The sequence below is a fragment of the Phyllobates terribilis genome, unplaced genomic scaffold (genome assembly GCF_046119375.1).
Source record: "Phyllobates terribilis strain yellow unplaced genomic scaffold, ASM4611937v1 Scaffold_97__1_contigs__length_5976380, whole genome shotgun sequence".
In the NCBI taxonomy this organism is placed as follows: domain Eukaryota; kingdom Metazoa; phylum Chordata; class Amphibia; order Anura; family Dendrobatidae; genus Phyllobates; species Phyllobates terribilis.
In genome coordinates, this window is record NW_027362857.1 from 5,418,779 (window position 1) to 5,443,966 (window position 25,188).

Sequence of the window (25,188 nt, forward strand, 5' to 3'; positions counted from 1 at the left end):
GGTGCAGTCACTGTGTACATACATTACATTACTGATCCGGAGTTACATCCTGTATTATACTCCAGAGCTGCACTCACTATTCTTCTGGTGCAGTCACTGTGTACATACATTACATTACTGATCCTGTACTGATCCTGAGTTACATCCTGTATTATACTCCAGAGCTGCACTCACTATTCTGCTGGTGCAGTCACTGTGTACATACATTACTGATCCTGTACTGATCCTGAGTTACATCCTGTATTATACTCCAGAGCTGCACTCACTATTCTGCTGGTGCAGTCACTGTGTACATACATTACATTACTGATCCTGAGTAACATCCTGTATTATACCCCAGAGCTGCACTCACTATTCTGCTGGTGCAGTCACTGTGTACATACATTACATTACTGATCCTGAGTAACATCCTGTATTATACTCCAGAGCTGCACTCACTATTCTGCTGGTGCAGTCGCTGTGTACATACATTACATTACTGATCCTGTACTGATCCTGAGTTACATCCTGTATTATACTCCAGAGCTGCACTCACTATTCTGCTGGTGCAGTCACTGGGTACATACATTACATTACTGATCCTGTACTGATCCTGAGTTACATCCTGTATTATACTCCAGAGCTGCACTCACTATTCTGCTGGTGCAGTCACTGTGTACATACATTACATTACTGATCCTGTACTGATCCTGAGTTACATCCTGTATTATACCCCAGAGCTGCACTCACTATTCTGCTGGTGCAGTCACTGTGTACATACATTACATTACTGATCCTGAGTTACATCCTGTATTATACTCCAGAGCTGCACTCACTATTCTGCTGGTCAGTCACTGTGTACATACATTACATTACTGATTCTGTACTGATCTTGAGTTACATCCTGTATTATACTCCAGAGCTGCACTCACTATTCTTCTGGCGCAGTCACTGTGTACATACATTACATTACTGATCCTGAGTTACATCCTGTATTATACTCCAGAGCTGCACTCACTATTCTGCTGGTGCAGTCACTGTGTACATACATTACATTACTGATCCTGAGTTACATCCTGTATTATACTCCAGAGCTGCACTCACTATTCTGCTGGTCAGTCACTGTGTACATACATTACATTACTGATTCTGTACTGATCCTGAGTTACATCCTGTATTATACTCCAGAGCTGCACTCACTATTCTTCTGGTGCAGTCACTGTGTACATACATTACATTACTGATCCTGAGTTACATCCTGTATTATACTCCAGAGCTGCACTCACTATTCTTCTGGTGCAGTCACTGTGTACATACATTACATTACTGATCCTGAATTACATCCTGTATTATACTCCAGAGCTGCACTCACTATTCTTCTGGTGCAGTCACTGTGTACATACATTACATTACTGATCCTGAGTTACATCCTGTATTATACTCCAGAGCTGCACTCACTATTCTGCTGGTGCAGTCACTGTGTACATACATTACATTTCTGATCCTGAGTTACATCCAGTATTATACTCCAGAGCTGCACTCACTATTCTTCTGGTGCAGTCACTGTGTACATACATTACATTTCTGATCCTGAGTTACATCCTGTATTATACTCCAGAGCTGCACTCACTATTCTTCTGGTGCAGTCACTGTGTACATACATTACATTTCTGATCCTGAGTTACATCCAGTATTATACTCCAGAGCTGCACTCACTATTCTGCTGGTCAGTCACTGTGTACATACATTACATTACTGATCCTGAGTTATATCCTGTATTATACTCCAGAGCTGCACTCACTATTCTTCTGGTGCAGTCACTGTGTACATACATTACATTTCTGATCCTGAGTTACATCCAGTATTATACTCCAGAGCTGCACTCACTATTCTGCTGGTGCAGTCACTGTGTACATACATTACATTACCGATCCTGAGTTATATCCTGTATTATACTCCAGAGCTGCACTCACTATTCTTCTGGTGCAGTCACTGTGTACATACATTACATTACTGATCCTGAGTTATATCCTGTATTATACTCCAGAGCTGCACTCACTATTCTTCTGGTGCAGTCACTGTGTACATACATTACATTTCTGATCCTGAGTTACATCCAGTATTATACTCCAGAGCTGCACTCACTATTCTTCTGGTGCAGTCACTGTGTACATACATTACATTTCTGATCCTGAGTTACATCCTGTATTATACTCCAGAGCTGCACTCACTATTCTGCTGGTGCAGTCACTGTGTACATACATTACATTACTGATCCTGAGTTACATCCTGTATTATACTCCAGAGCTGCACTCACTATTCTTCTGGTGCAGTCACTGTGTACATACATTACATTTCTGATCCTGAGTTACATCCTGTATTATACTCCAGAGCTGCACTCACTATTCTGCTGGTGCAGTCACTGTGTACATACATTACATTACTGATCCTGAGTTACATCCTGTATTATACTCCAGAGCTGCACTCACTATTCTGCTGGTCAGTCACTGTGTACATACATTACATTACTGATCCTGTACTGATCCTGAGTTACATCCTGTATTATACTCCAGAGCTGCACTCACTATTCTTCTGGTGCAGTCACTGTGTACATACATTACATTACTGATCCTGAGTTACATCCTGTATTATACTCCAGAGCTGCACTCACTATTCTTCTGGTGCAGTCACTGTGTACATACATTACATTTCTGATCCTGAGTTACATCCTGTATTATACTCCAGAGCTGCAATCACTATTCTTCTGGTGCAGTCACTGTGTACATACATTACATTACTGATCCTGAGTTACATCCTGTATAATACTCCAGAGCTGCACTTACTATTCTGCTGGTCAGTCACTGTGTACATACATTACATTACTGATCCTGTACTGATCCTGAGTTACATCCTGTATTATACTCCAGAGCTGCACTCAGTATTCTTCTGGTGCAGTCACTGTGTACATACATTACATTACTGATCCTGAGTTACATCCTGTATTATACTCCAGAGCTGCACTCACTATTCTTCTGGTGCAGCCACTGTGTACATACATTACATTACTGATCCTGAGTTACATCCTGTATTATACTCCAGAGCTGCACTCACTATTCTTCTGGTGCAGTCACTGTGTACATACATTACATTTCTGATCCTGAGTTACATCCTGTATTATACTCCAGAGCTGCACTCACTATTCTGCTGGTGCAGTCACTGTGTACATATATTACATTACTGACCCTGAGTTACATCCTGTATTATACTCCAGAGCTGCACTCACTATTCTGCTGGTGCAGTCACTGTGTACATGCATTACATTACTGATCCTGTACTGATCCTGAGTTACATGCTGTATTATACTCCAGAGCTGCACTCACTATTCTGCTGGAGCAGTCACTGTGTACATGCATTACATTACTGATCCTGTACTGATCCTGAGTTACATCCTGTATTATACTCCAGAGCTGCACTCACTATTCTTCTGGTGTAGTCACTGTGTACATACATTACATTACTGATCCTGTACTGATCCTGAGTTACATCCTGTATTATACTCCAGAGCTGCACTCACTATTCTGCTGGTGCAGTCACTGTGTACATATATTACATTACTGATCCTGAGTTACATCCTGTCTTATACCCAGAGCTGCACTCACTATTCTGCTGGTGCAGTCACTGTGCACATACATTACATTTCTGATCCTGTACTGATCCTGAGTTACATCCTGTATTATACTCCAGAGCTGCACTCACTATTCTGCTGGTGCAGTCACTGTGTACATACATTACATTCCTGATCCTGAGTTACATCCTGTATTATACCCAGAGCTGCACTCACTATTCTGCTGGTGCAGTCACTGTGCACATACATTACATTTCTGATCCTGTACTGATCCTGAGTTACATCCTGTATTATACTCCAGAGCTGCACTCACTATTCTGCTGGTGCAGTCACTGTGTAGATACATTACATTACTGATCCGGTACTGATCCTGAGTTACATTCTGTATTATACTCCAGAGCTGCACTCACTATTCTGCTGGTGTAGTCACTGTGAACATACATTACATTACTGATCCTGAGTTACATCCTGTATTATGCTCCAGAGCTGCACTCACTATTCTGCTGGTGCAGTCACTGTGTACATACATTACTGATCCTGTACTGATCCTGAGTTACATAATGTATTATACCCCAGAGCTGCACTCACTATTCTGCTGGTGCAGTCACTGTGTACATACATTACATTACTGATCCTGTACTGATCCTGAGTTACATCCTGTATTATACTCCAGAGCTGCACTCACTATTCTGCTGGTGCAGTCACTGTGTACATGCATTACATTACTGATCCTGTACTGATCCTGAGTTACATCCTGTATTATACTCCAGAGCTGCACTCACTATTCTGCTGGTGCAGTCACTGTGTACATACATTACATTACTGATCCTGAGTTACATCCTGTATTATGCTCCAAAGCTGCACTCACTATTCTGCTGGTGCAGTCGCTGTGTACATACATTACATTACTGATCCTGTACTGATCCTGAGTTACATCCTGTATTATACTCCAGAGCTGCACTCACTATTCTTCTGGTGCAGTCACTGTGTACATACATTACATTACTGATCCTGAGTTACATCCTGTATTATACTCCAGAGCTGCACTCACTATTCTGCTGGTGCAGTCACTGTGTACATACATTACATTACTGATCATGAGTTACATCCTGTATTATACTCCAGAGCTGCACTCACTATTCTGCTGGTGCAGTCACTGTGTACATGCATTACATTACTGATCCTGTACTGAGCCTGAGTTACATCCTGTATTATACTCCAGAGCTGCACTGACTATTCTTCTGGTGCAGTCACTGTGTACATACTTTACATTACTGATCCTGTACTGATCCTGAGTTACATCCTGTATTATACTCCAGAGCTGCACTCACTATTCTGCTGGTGCAGTCACTGTGTACATACTTTACATTACTGATCCTGAGATACATCCTGTATTATACTCCAGAGCTGCACTCACTATTCTGCTGGTGCAGTCACTGTGTACATGCATTACATTACTGATCCTGTACTGATCCTGAGTTACATCCTGTATTATACTCCAGAGCTGCACTCACTATTCTGCTGGTTCAGTCACAGTTTACATACATTACATTACTGATCCTGTACTGATCCTGAGTTACATCCTCTATTATACTCCAGAGCTGCACTCACTATTCTGCTGGTGCAGTCACTGTGTACATATATTACATTACTGACCCTGAGTTACATCCTGTATTATACTCCAGAGCTGCACTCACTATTCTGCTGGTGCAGTCACTGTGTACATGCATAACATTACTGATCCTGTACTGATCCTGAGTTACATCCTGTATTATACTCCAGAGCTGCACTCACTATTCTGCTGGAGCAGTCACTGTGTACATGCATTACATTACTGATCCTGAGTTACATCCTGTATTATACTCCAGAGCTGCACTCACTATTCTTCTGGTGCAGTCACTGTGTACATACATTACATTACTGATCCTGAGTTACATCCTGTATTATACTCCAGAGCTGCACTCACTATTCTGCTGGTGCAGTCACTGTGCACATACATTACATTTCTGATCCTGTACTGATCCTGAGTTACATCCTGTATTATACTCCAGAGCTGCACTCACTATTCTGCTGGTGCAGTCACTGTGTACATACATTACATTACTGATCCTGAGTTACATCCTGTATTATACCCAGAGCTGCACTCACTATTCTGCTGGTGCAGTCACTGTGCACATACATTACATTTCTGATCCTGTACTGATCCTGAGTTACATCCTGTATTATACTCCAGAGCTGCACTCACTATTCTGCTGGTGCAGTCACTGTGTACATACATTACATTACTGATCCGGTACTGATCCTGAGTTACATCCTGTATTATACTCCAGAGCTGCACTCACTATTCTGCTGGTGTAGTCACTGTGTACATACATTACATTACTGATCCTGAGTTACATCCTGTATTATGCTCCAGAGCTGCACTCACTATTCTGCTGGTGCAGTCACTGTGTACATACATTACATTACTGATCCTGTACTGATCCTGAGTTACATCCTGTATTATACTCCAGAGCTGCACTCACTATTCTGCTGGTGCAGTCACTGTGTACATGCATTACATTACTGATCCTGTACTGATCCTGAGTTACATCCTGTATTATACTCCAGAGCTGCACTCACTATTCTGGTGGTGCAGTCACTGTGTACATACATTACATTACTGATCCTGTACTGATCCTGAGTTACATCCTGTATTATACTCCAGAGCTGCACTCACTATTCTGCTGGTGCATTCACTGTGTACATACATTACATTACTGATCCTGTACTGATCCTAAGTTACATCCTGTATTATACCCCAGAGCTGCACTCACTATTCTGCTGGTGCAGTCACTGTGTACATACATTACATTACTGATCCTGTACTGATCCTGAGTTACATCCTGTATTATACTCCAGAGCTGCACTCACTATTCTGCTGGTGCAGTCACTGTGTACATGCATTACATTACTGATCCTGTACTGATCCTGAGTTACATCCTGTATTATACTCCAGAGCTGCACTCACTATTCTGCTGGTGCAGTCACTGTGTACATACATTACATTACTGATCCTGAGTTACATCCTGTATTATGCTCCAGAGCTGCACTCACTATTCTGCTGGTGCAGTCGCTGTGTACATACATTACATTACTGATCCTGTACTGATCCTGAGTTACATCCTGTATTATACTCCAGAGCTGCACTCACTATTCTGCTGGTGCAGTCACTGTGTACATACATTACATTACTGATCCTGTACTGATCCTGAGTTACATCCTGTATTATACTCCAGAGCTGCACTCACTATTCTGCTGGTGCAGTCGCTGTGTACATACATTACATTACTGATCCTGTACTGATCCTGAGTTACATCCTGTATTATACTCCAGAGCTGCACTCACTATTCTGCTGGTGCAGTCACTGTGTACATACATTACATTGCTGATCCTGAGTTACATCCTGTATTATACTTCAGAGCTGCACTCACTATTCTGCTGGTCAGTCACTGTGTACATACATTACATTACTGATCCTGTACTGATCCTGAGTTACATCCTGTATTATACTCCAGAGCTGCACTCACTATTCTGCTGGTGCAGTCACTGTGTACATACATTACATTTCTGATCCTGAGTTACATCCTGTATTATACTCCAGAGCTGCACTCACTATTCTTCTGGTGCAGTCACTGTGTACATACATTACATTACTGATCCTGAGTTACATCCTGTATTATACTCCAGAGCTGCACTCACTATTCTTCTGGTGCAGTCACTGTGTACATACATTACATTTCTGATCCTGAGTTACATCCAGTATTATACTCCAGAGCTGCACTCACTATTCTTCTGGTGCAGTCACTGTGTACATTCATTACTGATCCTGAGTTACATCCTGTATTACACTCCAGAGCTGCACTCACTATTCTGCTGGTGCAGTCGCTGTGTACATACATTACATTTCTGATCCTGAGTTACATACTGTATTATACTCCAGAGCTGCACTCACTATTCTTCTGGTGCAGTCACTGTGTACATACATTTCTGATCCTGAGTTACATCCTGTATTATACTCCAGAGCTGCACTCACTATTCTTCTGGTGCAGTCACTGTGTACATACATTACAATACTGATCCTGAGTTACATCCTGTATTATACTCCAGAGCTGCACTCACTATTCTGCTGGTGCAGTCACTGTGTACATGCATTACATTACTGATCCTGTACTGATCCTGAGTTACATCCTGTATTATACTCCAGAGCTGCACTCACTATTCTGCTGGTGCAGTCACTGTGTACATACATTACATTACTGATCCTGAGTTACATCCTGTATTATACCCAGAGCTGCACTCACTATTCTGCTGGTGCAGTCACTGTGCACATACATTACATTTCTGATCCTGTACTGATCCTGAGTTACATCCTGTATTATACTCCAGAGCTGCACTCACTATTCTTCTGGTGCAGTCACTGTGTACATACATTACATTTCTGATCCTGAGTTACATCCTGTATTATACTCCAGAGCTGCACTCACTATTCTTCTGGTGCAGTCACTGTGTACATACATTACATTACTGATCCTGAGTTACATCCTGTATTATACTCCAGAGCTGCACTCACTATTCTGCTGGTGCAGTCACTGTGCACATACATTACATTACTGATCCTGAGTAACATCCTGTATTATACTCCAGAGCTGCACTCACTATTCTTCTGGTGCAGTCACTGTGTACATACATTACATTTCTGATCCTGAGTTACATCCAGTATTATACTCCAGAGCTGCACTCACTATTCTTCTGGTGCAGTCACTGTGTACATACATTACATTACTGATCCGGTACTGATCATGAGTAACATCCTGTATTATACTCCAGAGCTGCACTCACTATTCTTCTGGTGCAGTCACTGTGTACATACATTACATTTCTGATCCTGAGTTACATCCAGTATTATACTCCAGAGCTGCACTCACTATTCTGCTGGTGAAGTCACTGTGTACATACATTACATTACTGATCCGGTACTGATCATGAGTTACATCCTGTATTATACTCCAGAGCTGCACTCACTATTCTGCTGGTGCAGTCACTGTGTACATACATTACATTACTGATCCTGAGTAACATCCTGTATTACACCCCAGAGCTGCACTCACTATTCTGCTGGTGCAGTCACTGTGTACATACATTACATTACTGATCCTGAGTAACATCCTGTATTATACTCCAGAGCTGCACTCACTATTCTGCTGGTGCAGTCGCTGTGTACATACATTACATTACTGATCCTGTACTGATCCTGAGTTACATCCTGTATTATACTCCAGAGCTGCACTCACTATTCTGCTGGTGCAGTCACTGTGTACATACATTACATTACTGATCCTGTACTGATCCTGAGTTACATCCTGTATTATACTCCAGAGCTGCACTCACTATTCTGCTGGTGCAGTCACTGTCTACATACATTACATTACTGATCCTGTACTGATCCTGAGTTACATCCTGTATTATACCCCAGAGCTGCACTCACTATTCTGCTGGTGCAGTCACTGTGTACATACATTACATTACTGATCCTGTACTGATCCTGAGTTACATCCTGTATTATACTCCAGAGCTGCACTCACTATTCTGCTGGTGCAGTCACTGTGTACATACATTACATTACTGATCCTGAGTTACATCCTGTATTATACTCCAGAGCTGCACTCACTATTCTGCTGGTCAGTCACTGTGTACATACATTACATTACTGATTCTGTACTGATCTTGAGTTACATCCTGTATTATACTCCAGAGCTGCACTCACTATTCTTCTGGTGCAGTCACTGTGTACATACATTACATTACTGATCCTGAGTTACATCCTGTATTATACTCCAGAGCTGCACTCACTATTCTGCTGGTGCAGTCACTGTGTACATACATTACATTACTGATCCTGAGTTACATCCTGTATTATACTCCAGAGCTGCACTCACTATTCTGCTGGTCAGTCACTGTGTACATACATTACATTACTGATTCTGTACTGATCCTGAGTTACATCCTGTATTATACTCCAGAGCTGCACTCACTATTCTTCTGGTGCAGTCACTGTGTACATACATTACATTACTGATCCTGAGTTACATCCTGTATTATACTCCAGAGCTGCACTCACTATTCTTCTGGTGCAGTCACTGTGTACATACATTACATTACTGATCCTGAATTACATCGTGTATTATACTCCAGAGCTGCACTCACTATTCTTCTGGTGCAGTCACTGTGTACATACATTACATTACTGATCCTGAGTTACATCCTGTATTATACTCCAGAGCTGCACTCACTATTCTGCTGGTGCAGTCACTGTGTACATACATTACATTTCTGATCCTGAGTTACATCCAGTATTATACTCCAGAGCTGCACTCACTATTCTTCTGGTGCAGTCACTGTGTACATACATTACATTTCTGATCCTGAGTTACATCCTGTATTATACTCCAGAGCTGCACTCACTATTCTTCTGGTGCAGTCACTGTGTACATACATTACATTTCTGATCCTGAGTTACATCCAGTATTATACTCCAGAGCTGCACTCACTATTCTGCTGGTCAGTCACTGTGTACATACATTACATTACTGATCCTGAGTTATATCCTGTATTATACTCCAGAGCTGCACTCACTATTCTTCTGGTGCAGTCACTGTGTACATACATTACATTTCTGATCCTGAGTTACATCCAGTATTATACTCCAGAGCTGCACTCACTATTCTGCTGGTGCAGTCACTGTGTACATACATTACATTACTGATCCTGAGTTATATCCTGTATTATACTCCAGAGCTGCACTCACTATTCTTATGGTGCAGTCACTGTGTACATACATTACATTACTGATCCTGAGTTATATCCTGTATTATACTCCAGAGCTGCACTCACTATTCTTCTGGTGCAGTCACTGTGTACATACATTACATTTCTGATCCTGAGTTACATCCAGTATTATACTCCAGAGCTGCACTCACTATTCTTCTGGTGCAGTCACTGTGTACATACATTACATTTCTGATCCTGAGTTACATCCTCTATTATACTCCAGAGCTGCACTCACTATTCTGCTGGTGCAGTCACTGTGTACATACATTACATTACTGATCCTGAGTTACATCCTGTATTATACTCCAGAGCTGCACTCACTATTCTTCTGGTGCAGTCACTGTGTACATACATTACATTACTGATCCTGAGTTACATCCTGTATTATACTCCAGGGCAGCACTCACTATTCTGCTGGTGCAGTCACTGTGTACATACATTACATTACTGATCCTGAGTTACATCCTGTATTATACTCCAGAGCTGCACTCACTATTCTTCTGGTGCAGTCACTGTGTACATACATTACATTTCTGATCCTGAGTTACATCCTGTATTATACTCCAGAGCTGCACTCATTATTCTGCTGGTGCAGTCACTGTGTACATACATTACATTACTGATCCTGAGTTACATCCTGTATTATACTCCAGAGCTGCACTCACTATTCTGCTGGTCAGTCACTGTGTACATACATTACATTACTGATCCTGTACTGATCCTGAGTTACATCCTGTATTATACTCCAGAGCTGCACTCACTATTCTTCTGGTGCAGTCACTGTGTACATACATTACATTACTGATCCTGAGTTACATCCTGTATTATACTCCAGAGCTGCACTCACTATTCTTCTGGTGCAGTCACTGTGTACATACATTACATTTCTGATCCTGAGTTACATCCTGTATTATACTCCAGAGCTGCACTTACTATTCTTCTGGTGCAGTCACTGTGTACATACATTACATTACTGATCCTGAGTTACATCCTGTATTATACTCCAGAGCTGCACTCACTATTCTGCTGGTCAGTCACTGTGTACATACATTACATTACTGATCCTGTACTGATCCTGAGTTACATCCTGTATTATACTCCAGAGCTGCACTCACTATTCTTCTGGTGCAGTCACTGTGTACATACATTACATTACTGATCCTGAGTTACATCCTGTATTATACTCCAGAGCTGCACTCACTATTCTTCTGGTGCAGTCACTGTGTACATACATTACATTACTGATCCTGAGTTACATCCTGTATTATACTCCAGAGCTGCACTCACTATTCTTCTGGTGCAGTCACTGTGTACATACATTACATTTCTGATCCTGAGTTACATCCTGTATTATACTCCAGAGCTGCACTCACTATTCTGCTGGTGCAGTCACTGTGTACATATATTACATTACTGACCCTGAGTTACATCCTGTATTATACTCCAGAGCTGCACTCACTATTCTGCTGGTGCAGTCACTGTGTACATGCATTACATTACTGATCCTGTACTGATCCTGAGTTACATGCTGTATTATACTCCAGAGCTGCACTCACTATTCTGCTGGAGCAGTCACTGTGTACATGCATTACATTACTGATCCTGTACTGATCCTGAGTTACATCCTGTATTATACTCCAGAGCTGCACTCACTATTCTTCTGGTGCAGTCACTGTGTACATACATTACATTACTGATCCTGTACTGATCCTGAGTTACATCCTGTATTATACTCCAGAGCTGCACTCACTATTCTGCTGGTGCAGTCACTGTGTACATATATTACATTACTGATCCTGAGTTACATCCTGTATTATACCCAGAGCTGCACTCACTATTCTGCTGGTGCAGTCACTGTGCACATACATTACATTTCTGATCCTGTACTGATCCTGAGTTACATCTTGTATTATACTCCAGAGCTGCACTCACTATTCTGCTGGTGCAGTCACTGTGTACATACATTACATTCCTGATCCTGAGTTACATCCTGTATTATACCCAGAGCTGCACTCACTATTCTGCTGGTGCAGTCACTGTGCACATACATTACATTTCTGATCCTGTACTGATCCTGAGTTACATCCTGTATTATACTCCAGAGCTGCACTCACTATTCTGCTGGTGCAGTCACTGTGTACATACATTACATTACTGATCCGGTACTGATCCTGAGTTACATCCTGTATTATACTCCAGAGCTGCACTCACTATTCTGCTGGTGTAGTCACTGTGTACATACATTACATTACTGATCCTGAGTTACATCCTGTATTATGCTCCAGAGCTGCACTCACTATTCTGCTGGTGCAGTCACTGTGTACATACATTACATTACTGATCCTGTACTGATCCTGAGTTACATCCTGTATTATACCCCAGAGCTGCACTCACTATTCTGCTGGTGCAGTCACTGTGTACATACATTACATTACTGATCCTGTACTGATCCTGAGTTACATCCTGTATTATACTCCAGAGCTGCACTCACTATTCTGCTGGTGCAGTCACTGTGTACATACATTACATTACTGATCCTGAGTTACATCCTGTATTATGCTCCAAAGCTGCACTCACTATTCTGCTCGTGCAGTCGCTTTGTACATACATTACATTACTGATCCTGTACTGATCCTGAGTTACATCCTGTATTATACTCCAGAGCTGCACTCACTATTCTTCTGGTGCAGTCACTGTGTACATACATTACATTACTGATCCTGAGTTACATCCTGTATTATACTCCAGAGCTGCACTCACTATTCTGCGGGTGCAGTCACTGTGTACATGCATTACATTACTGATCCTGTACTGATCCTGAGTTACATCCTGTATTATACTCCAGAGCTGCACTCACTATTCTTCTGGTGCAGTCACTGTGTACATACATTACATTACTGATCCTGTACTGATCCTGAGTTACATCCTGTATTATACTCCAGAGCTGCACTCACTATTCTGCTGGTACAGTCACTGTGTACATACTTTACATTACTGATCCTGAGTTACATCCTGTATTATACTCCAGAGCTGCACTCACTATTCTGCTGGTGCAGTCACTGTGTACATGCATTACATTACTGATCCTGTACTGATCCTGAGTTACATCCTGTATTATACTCCAGAGCTGCACTCACTATTCTGCTGGTGCAGTCACTGTGTACATATATTACATTACTGACCCTGAGTTACATCCTGTATTATACTCCAGAGCTGCACTCACTATTCTGCTGGTGCAGTCACTGTGTACATGCATTACATTACTGATCCTGTACTGATCCTGAGTTACATCCTGTATTATACTCCAGAGCTGCACTCACTATTCTTCTGGTGCAGTCACTGTGTACATAAATTACATTACTGATCCTGAGTTACATCCTGTATTATACTCCAGAGCTGCACTCACTATTCTGCTGGTGCAGTCACTGTGCACATACATTACATTTCTGATCCTGTACTGATCCTGAGTTACATCCTGTATTATACTCCAGAGCTGCACTCACTATTCTGCTGGTGCAGTCACTGTGTACATACATTACATTACTGATCCTGAGTTACATCCTGTATTATACCCAGAGCTGCACTCACTATTCTGCTGGTGCAGTCACTGTGCACATACATTACATTTCTGATCCTGTACTGATCCTGAGTTACATCCTGTATTATACTCCAGAGCTGCACTCACTATTCTGCTGGTGCAGTCACTGTGTACATACATTACATTACTGATCCGGTACTGATCCTGAGTTACATCCTGTATTATACTCCAGAGCTGCACTCACTATTCTGCTGGTGTAGTCACTGTGTACATACATTACATTACTGATCCTGAGTTACATCCTGTATTATGCTCCAGAGCTGCACTCACTATTCTGCTGGTGCAGTCACTGTGTACATACATTACATTACTGATCCTGTACTGATCCTGAGTTACATCCTGTATTATACTCCAGAGCTGCACTCACTATTCTGGTGGTGCAGTCACTGTGTACATTTATTACATTACTGATCCTGTACTGATCCTGAGTTACATCCTGTATTATACTCCAGAGCTGCACTCACTATTCTGCTGGTGCATTCACTGTGTACATACATTACATTACTGATCCTGTACTGATCCTGAGTTACATCCTGTATTATACCCCAGAGCTGCACTCACTATTCTGCTGGTGCAGTCACTGTGTACATGCATTAATTACTTATCCTGTACTGATCCTGAGTTACATCCTGTATTATACTCCAGAGCTGCACTCACTATTCTGCTGGTGCAGTCACTGTGTACATGCATTACATTACTGATCCTGTACTGATCCTGAGTTACATCCTGTATTATACTTCAGAGCTGCACTCACTATTCTGCTGGTGCAGTCACTGTGTACATACATTACATTACTGATCCTGAGTTACATCCTGTATTATGCTCCAGAGCTGCACTCACTATTCTGCTGGTGCAGTCGCTGTGTACATACATTACATTACTGATCCTGTACTGATCCTGAGTTACATCCTGTATTATACTCCAGAGCTGCACTCACTATTCTGCTGGTGCAGTCACTGTGTACATACATTACATTACTGATCCTGTACTGATCCTGAGTTACATCCTGTATTATACTCCAGAGCTGCACTCACTATTCTGCTGGTGCAGTCGCTGTGTACATACATTACATTACTGATCCTGTACTGATCCTGAGTTACATCCTGTATTATACTCCAGAGCTGCACTCACTATTCTGCTGGTGCAGTCACTGTGTACATACATTACATTACTGATCCTGAGTTACATCCTGTATTATACTTCAGAGCTGCACTCACTATTCTGCTGGTCAGTCACTGTGTACATACATTACATTACTGATCCTGTACTGATCCTGAGTTACATCCTGTATTATACTCCAGAGCTGCACTCACTATTCTGCTGGTGCAGTCACTGTGTACATACATTACATTTCTGATCCTGAGTTACATCCTGTATTATACTCCAGAGGTGCACTCACTATTCTTCTGGTGCAGTCACTGTGTACATACATTACATTACTGATCCTGAGTTACATCCTGTATTATACTCCAGAGCTGCACTCACTATTCTTCTGGTGCAGTCACTGTGTACATACATTACATTTCTGATCCTGAGTTACATCCAGTATTATACTCCAGAGCTGCACTCACTATTCTTCTGGTGCAGTCACTGTGTACATACATTACTGATCCTGAGTTACATCCTGTATTACACTCCAGAGCTGCACTCACTATTCTGCTGGTGCAGTCGCTGTGTACATACATTACATTTCTGATCCTGAGTTACATCCTGTATTATACTCCAGAGCTGCACTCACTATTCTGCTGGTGTAGTCACTGTGTACATACATTACATTACTGATCCTGAGTAACATCCTGTATTATACTCCAGAGCTGCACTCACTATTCTGCTGGTGCAGTCGCTGTGTACATACATTACATTACTGATCCTGTACTGATCCTGAGTTACATCCTGTATTATACTCCAGAGCTGCACTCACTATTCTGCTGGTGCAGTCACTGTGTACATACATTACATTACTGATCCTGTACTGATCCTGAGTTACATCCTGTATTATACCCCAGAGCTGCACTCACTATTCTGCTGGTGCAGTCACTGTGTACATACATTACATTACTGATCCTGTACTGATCCTGAGTTACATCCTGTATTATACTCCAGAGCTGCACTCACTATTCTGCTGGTGCAGTCACTGTGTACATACATTACATTACTGATCCTGAGTTACATCCTGTATTATACTCCAGAGCTGCACTCACTATTCTGCTGGTCAGTCACTGTGTACATACATTACATTACTGATTCTGTACTGATCCTGAGTTACATCCTGTATTATACTCCAGAGCTGCACTCACTATTCTTCTGGTGCAGTCACTGTGTACATACATTACATTACTGATCCTGAGTTACATCCTGTATTATACTCCAGAGCTACACTCACTATTCTGCTGGTGCAGTCACTGTGTACATACATTACATTACTGATCCTGAGTTACATCCTGTATTATACTCCAGAGCTGCACTCACTATTCTGCTGGTCAGTCACTGTGTACATACATTACATTACTGATTCTGTACTGATCCTGAGTTACATCCTGTATTATACTCCAGAGCTGCACTCACTATTCTTCTGGTGCAGTCACTGTGTACATACATTACATTACTGATCCGGAGTTACATCCTGTATTATACTCCAGAGCTGCACTCACTATTCTTCTGGTGCAGTCACTGTGTACATACATTACATTACTGATCCTGTACTGATCCTGAGTTACATCCTGTATTATACTCCAGAGCTGCACTCACTATTCTGCTGGTGCAGTCACTGTGTACATACATTACTGATCCTGTACTGATCCTGAGTTACATCCTGTATTATACTCCAGAGCTGCACTCACTATTCTGCTGGTGCAGTCACTGTGTACATACATTACATTACTGATCCTGAGTAACATCCTGTATTATACCCCAGAGCTGCACTCACTATTCTGCTGGTGCAGTCACTGTGTACATACATTACATTACTGATCCTGAGTAACATCCTGTATTATACTCCAGAGCTGCACTCACTATTCTGCTGGTGCAGTCGCTGTGTACATACATTACATTACTGATCCTGTACTGATCCTGAGTTACATCCTGTATTATACTCCAGAGCTGCACTCACTATTCTGCTGGTGCAGTCACTGGGTACATACATTACATTACTGATCCTGTACTGATCCTGAGTTACATCCTGTATTATACTCCAGAGCTGCACTCACTATTCTGCTGGTGCAGTCACTGTGTACATACATTACATTACTGATCCTGTACTGATCCTGAGTTACATCCTGTATTATACCCCAGAGCTGCACTCACTATTCTGCTGGTGCAGTCACTGTGTACATACATTACATTACTGATCCTGTACTGATCCTGAGTTACATCCTGTATTATACTCCAGAGCTGCACTCACTATTCTTCTGGTGCAGTCACTGTGTACATACATTACATTACTGATCCTGAGTTACATCCTGTATTATACCCCAGAGCTGCACTCACTATTCTGCTGGTGCAGTCACTGTGTACATACATTACATTACTGATTCTGTACTGATCCTGAGTTACATCCTGTATTATACTCCAGAGCTGCACTCACTATTCTTCTGGTGCAGTCACTGTGTACATACATTACATTACTGATCCTGAGTTACATCCTGTATTATACTCCAGAGCTACACTCACTATTCTGCTGGTGCAGTCACTGTGTACATACATTACATTACTGATCCTGAGTTACATCCTGTATTATACTCCAGAGCTGCACTCACTATTCTGCTGGTCAGTCACTGTGTACATACATTACATTACTGATTCTGTACTGATCCTGAGTTACATCCTGTATTATACTCCAGAGCTGCACTCACTATTCTTCTGGTGCAGTCACTGTGTACATACATTACATTACTGATCCGGAGTTACATCCTGTATTATACTCCAGAGCTGCACTCACTATTCTTCTGGTGCAGTCACTGTGTACATACATTACATTACTGATCCTGTACTGATCCTGAGTTACATCCTGTATTATACTCCAGAGCTGCACTCACTATTCTGCTGGTGCAGTCACTGTGTACATACATTACTGATCCTGTACTGATCCTGAGTTACATCCTGTATTATACTCCAGAGCTGCACTCACTATTCTGCTGGTGCAGTCACTGTGTACATACATTACATTACTGATCCTGAGTAACATCCTGTATTATACCCCAGAGCTGCACTCACTATTCTGCTGGTGCAGTCACTGTGTACATACATTACATTACTGATCCTGAGTAACATCCTGTATTATACTCCAGAGCTGCACTCACTATTCTGCTGGTGCAGTCGCTGTGTACATACATTACATTACTGATCCTGTACTGATCCTGAGTTACATCCTGTATTATACTCCAGAGCTGCACTCACTATTCTGCTGGTGCAGTCACTGGGTACATACATTACATTACTGATCCTGTACTGATCCTGAGTTACATCCTGTATTATACTCCAGAGCTGCACTCACTATTCTGCTGGTGCAGTCACTGTGTACATACATTACATTACTGATCCTGTACTGATCCTGAGTTACATCCTGTATTATACCCCAGAGCTGCACTCACTATTCTGCTGGTGCAGTCACTGTGTACATACATTACATTACTGATCCTGAGTTACATCCTGTATTATACTCCAGAGCTGCACTCACTATTCTGCTGGTCAGTCACTGTGTACATACATTACATTACTGATTCTGTACTGATCTTGAGTTACATCCTGTATTATACTCCAGAGCTGCACTCACTATTCTTCTGGCGCAGTCACTGTGTACATACATTACATTACTGATCCTGAGTTACATCCTGTATTATACTCCAGAGCTGCACTCACTATTCTGCTGGTGCAGTCACTGTGTACATACATTACATTACTGATCCTGAGTTACATCCTGTATTATACTCCAGAGCTGCACTCACTATTCTGCTGGTCAGTCACTGTGTACATACATTACATTACTGATTCTGTACTGATCCTGAGTTACATCCTGTATTATACTCCAGAGCTGCACTCACTATTCTTCTGGTGCAGTCACTGTGTACATACATTACATTACTGATCCTGAGTTACATCCTGTATTATACTCCAGAGCTGCACTCACTATTCTTCTGGTGCAGTCACTGTGTACATACATTACATTACTGATCCTGAATTACATCCTGTATTATACTCCAGAGCTGCACTCACTATTCTTCTGGTGCAGTCACTGTGTACATACATTACATTACTGATCCTGAGTTACATCCTGTATTATACTCCAGAGCTGCACTCACTATTCTGCTGGTGCAGTCACTGTGTACATACATTACATTTCTGATCCTGAGTTACATCCAGTATTATACTCCAGAGCTGCACTCACTATTCTTCTGGTGCAGTCACTGTGTACATACATTACATTTCTGATCCTGAGTTACATCCTGTATTATACTCCAGAGCTGCACTCACTATTCTTCTGGTGCAGTCACTGTGTACATACATTACATTTCTGATCCTGAGTTACATCCAGTATTATACTCCAGAGCTGCACTCACTATTCTGCTGGTCAGTCACTGTGTACATACATTACATTACTGATCCTGAGTTATATCCTGTATTATACTCCAGAGCTGCACTCACTATTCTTCTGGTGCAGTCACTGTGTACATACATTACATTTCTGATCCTGAGTTACATCCAGTATTATACTCCAGAGCTGCACTCACTATTCTGCTGGTGCAGTCACTGTGTACATACATTACATTACCGATCCTGAGTTATATCCTGTATTATACTCCAGAGCTGCACTCACTATTCTTCTGGTGCAGTCACTGTGTACATACATTACATTACTGATCCTGAGTTATATCCTGTATTATACTCCAGAGCTGCACTCACTATTCTTCTGGTGCAGTCACTGTGTACATACATTACATTTCTGATCCTGAGTTACATCCAGTATTATACTCCAGAGCTGCACTCACTATTCTTCTGGTGCAGTCACTGTGTACATACATTACATTTCTGATCCTGAGTTACATCCTGTATTATACTCCAGAGCTGCACTCACTATTCTGCTGGTGCAGTCACTGTGTACATACATTACATTACTGATCCTGAGTTACATCCTGTATTATACTCCAGAGCTGCACTCACTATTCTTCTGGTGCAGTCACTGTGTACATACATTACATTTCTGATCCTGAGTTACATCCTGTATTATACTCCAGAGCTGCACTCACTATTCTGCTGGTGCAGTCACTGTGTACATACATTACATTACTGATCCTGAGTTACATCCTGTATTATACTCCAGAGCTGCACTCACTATTCTGCTGGTCAGTCACTGTGTACATACATTACATTACTGATCCTGTACTGATCCTGAGTTACATCCTGTATTATACTCCAGAGCTGCACTCACTATTCTTCTGGTGCAGTCACTGTGTACATACATTACATTACTGATCCTGAGTTACATCCTGTATTATACTCCAGAGCTGCACTCACTATTCTTCTGGTGCAGTCACTGTGTACATACATTACATTTCTGATCCTGAGTTACATCCTGTATTATACTCCAGAGCTGCAATCACTATTCTTCTGGTGCAGTCACTGTGTACATACATTACATTACTGATCCTGAGTTACATCCTGTATAATACTCCAGAGCTGCACTTACTATTCTGCTGGTCAGTCACTGTGTACATACATTACATTACTGATCCTGTACTGATCCTGAGTTACATCCTGTATTATACTCCAGAGCTGCACTCACTATTCTTCTGGTGCAGTCACTGTGTACATACATTACATTACTGATCCTGAGTTACATCCTGTATTATACTCCAGAGCTGCACTCACTATTCTTCTGGTGCAGCCACTGTGTACATACATTACATTACTGATCCTGAGTTACATCCTGTATTATACTCCAGAGCTGCACTCACTATTCTTCTGGTGCAGTCACTGTGTACATACATTACATTTCTGATCCTGAGTTACATCCTGTATTATACTCCAGAGCTGCACTCACTATTCTGCTGGTGCAGTCACTGTGTACATATATTACATTACTGACCCTGAGTTACATCCTGTATTATACTCCAGAGCTGCACTCACTATTCTGCTGGTGCAGTCACTGTGTACATGCATTACATTACTGATCCTGTACTGATCCTGAGTTACATGCTGTATTATACTCCAGAGCTGCACTCACTATTCTGCTGGAGCAGTCACTGTGTACATGCATTACATTACTGATCCTGTACTGATCCTGAGTTACATCCTGTATTATACTCCAGAGCTGCACTCACTATTCTTCTGGTGTAGTCACTGTGTACATACATTACATTACTGATCCTGTACTGATCCTGAGTTACATCCTGTATTATACTCCAGAGCTGCACTCACTATTCTGCTGGTGCAGTCACTGTGTACATATATTACATTACTGATCCTGAGTTACATCCTGTATTATACCCAGAGCTGCACTCACTATTCTGCTGGTGCAGTCACTGTGCACATACATTACATTTCTGATCCTGTACTGATCCTGAGTTACATCCTGTATTATACTCCAGAGCTGCACTCACTATTCTGCTGGTGCAGTCACTGTGTACATACATTACATTCCTGATCCTGAGTTACATCCTGTATTATACCCAGAGCTGCACTCACTATTCTGCTGGTGCAGTCACTGTGCACATACATTACATTTCTGATCCTGTACTGATCCTGAGTTACATCCTGTATTATACTCCAGAGCTGCACTCACTATTCTGCTGGTGCAGTCACTGTGTAGATACATTACATTACTGATCCGGTACTGATCCTGAGTTACATTCTGTATTATACTCCAGAGCTGCACTCACTATTCTGCTGGTGTAGTCACTGTGAACATACATTACATTACTGATCCTGAGTTACATCCTGTATTATGCTCCAGAGCTGCACTCACTATTCTGCTGGTGCAGTCACTGTGTACATACATTACTGATCCTGTACTGATCCTGAGTTACATAATGTATTATACCCCAGAGCTGCACTCACTATTCTGCTGGTGCAGTCACTGTGTACATACATTACATTACTGATCCTGTACTGATCCTGAGTTACATCCTGTATTATACTCCAGAGCTGCACTCACTATTCTGCTGGTGCAGTCACTGTGTACATGCATTACATTACTGATCCTGTACTGATCCTGAGTTACATCCTGTATTATACTCCAGAGCTGCACTCACTATTCTGCTGGTGCAGTCACTGTGTACATACATTACATTACTGATCCTGAGTTACATCCTGTATTATGCTCCAAAGCTGCACTCACTATTCTGCTGGTGCAGTCGCTGTGTACATACATTACATTACTGATCCTGTACTGATCCTGAGTTACATCCTGTATTATACTCCAGAGCTGCACTCACTATTCTTCTGGTGCAGTCACTGTGTACATACATTACATTACTGATCCTGAGTTACATCCTGTATTATACTCCAGAGCTGCACTCACTATTCTGCTGGTGCAGTCACTGTGTACATACATTACATTACTGATCATGAGTTACATCCTGTATTATACTCCAGAGCTGCACTCACTATTCTGCTGGTGCAGTCACTGTGTACATGCATTACATTACTGATCCTGTACTGAGCCTGAGTTACATCCTGTATTATACTCCAGAGCTGCACTCACTATTCTTCTGGTGCAGTCACTGTGTACATACTTTACATTACTGATCCTGTACTGATCCTGAGTTACATCCTGTATTATACTCCAGAGCTGCACTCACTATTCTGCTGGTGCAGTCACTGTGTACATACTTTACATTACTGATCCTGAGATACATCCTGTATTATACTCCAGAGCTGCACTCACTATTCTGCTGGTGCAGTCACTGTGTACATGCATTACATTACTGATCCTGTACTGATCCTGAGTTACATCCTGTATTATACTCCAGAGCTGCACTCACTATTCTGCTGGTTCAGTCACAGTTTACATACATTACATTACTGATCCTGTACTGATCCTGAGTTACATCCTCTATTATACTCCAGAGCTGCACTCACTATTCTGCTGGTGCAGTCACTGTGTACATATATTACATTACTGACCCTGAGTTACATCCTGTATTATACTCCAGAGCTGCACTCACTATTCTGCTGGTGCAGTCACTGTGTACATGCATAACATTACTGATCCTGTACTGATCCTGAGTTACATCCTGTATTATACTCCAGAGCTGCACTCACTATTCTGCTGGAGCAGTCACTGTGTACATGCATTACATTACTGATCCTGAGTTACATCCTGTATTATACTCCAGAGCTGCACTCACTATTCTTCTGGTGCAGTCACTGTGTACATACATTACATTACTGATCCTGAGTTACATCCTGTATTATACTCCAGAGCTGCACTCACTATTCTGCTGGTGCAGTCACTGTGCACATACATTACATTTCTGATCCTGTACTGATCCTGAGTTACATCCTGTATTATACTCCAGAGCTGCACTCACTATTCTGCTGGTGCAGTCACTGTGTACATACATTACATTACTGATCCTGAGTTACATCCTGTATTATACCCAGAGCTGCACTCACTATTCTGCTGGTGCAGTCACTGTGCACATACATTACATTTCTGATCCTGTACTGATCCTGAGTTACATCCTGTATTATACTCCAGAGCTGCACTCACTATTCTGCTGGTGCAGTCACTGTGTACATACATTACATTACTGATCCGGTACTGATCCTGAGTTACATCCTGTATTATACTCCAGAGCTGCACTCACTATTCTGCTGGTGTAGTCACTGTGTACATACATTACATTACTGATCCTGAGTTACATCCTGTATTATGCTCCAGAGCTGCACTCACTATTCTGCTGGTGCAGTCACTGTGTACATACATTACATTACTGATCCTGTACTGATCCTGAGTTACATCCTGTATTATACTCCAGAGCTGCACTCACTATTCTGCTGGTGCAGTCACTGTGTACATGCATTACATTACTGATCCTGTACTGATCCTGAGTTACATCCTGTATTATACTCCAGAGCTGCACTCACTATTCTGGTGGTGCAGTCACTGTGTACATACATTACATTACTGATCCTGTACTGATCCTGAGTTACATCCTGTATTATACTCCAGAGCTGCACTCACTATTCTGCTGGTGCATTCACTGTGTACATACATTACATTACTGATCCTGTACTGATCCTAAGTTACATCCTGTATTATACCCCAGAGCTGCACTCACTATTCTGCTGGTGCAGTCACTGTGTACATACATTACATTACTGATCCTGTACTGATCCTGAGTTACATCCTGTATTATACTCCAGAGCTGCACTCACTATTCTGCTGGTGCAGTCACTGTGTACATGCATTACATTACTGATCCTGTACTGATCCTGAGTTACATCCTGTATTATACTCCAGAGCTGCACTCACTATTCTGCTGGTGCAGTCACTGTGTACATACATTACATTACTGATCCTGAGTTACATCCTGTATTATGCTCCAGAGCTGCACTCACTATTCTGCTGGTGCAGTCGCTGTGTACATACATTACATTACTGATCCTGTACTGATCCTGAGTTACATCCTGTATTATACTCCAGAGCTGCACTCACTATTCTGCTGGTGCAGTCACTGTGTACATACATTACATTACTGATCCTGTACTGATCCTGAGTTACATCCTGTATTATACTCCAGAGCTGCACTCACTATTCTGCTGGTGCAGTCGCTGTGTACATACATTACATTACTGATCCTGTACTGATCCTGAGTTACATCCTGTATTATACTCCAGAGCTGCACTCACTATTCTGCTGGTGCAGTCACTGTGTACATACATTACATTGCTGATCCTGAGTTACATCCTGTATTATACTTCAGAGCTGCACTCACTATTCTGCTGGTCAGTCACTGTGTACATACATTACATTACTGATCCTGTACTGATCCTGAGTTACATCCTGTATTATACTCCAGAGCTGCACTCACTATTCTGCTGGTGCAGTCACTGTGTACATACATTACATTTCTGATCCTGAGTTACATCCTGTATTATACTCCAGAGCTGCACT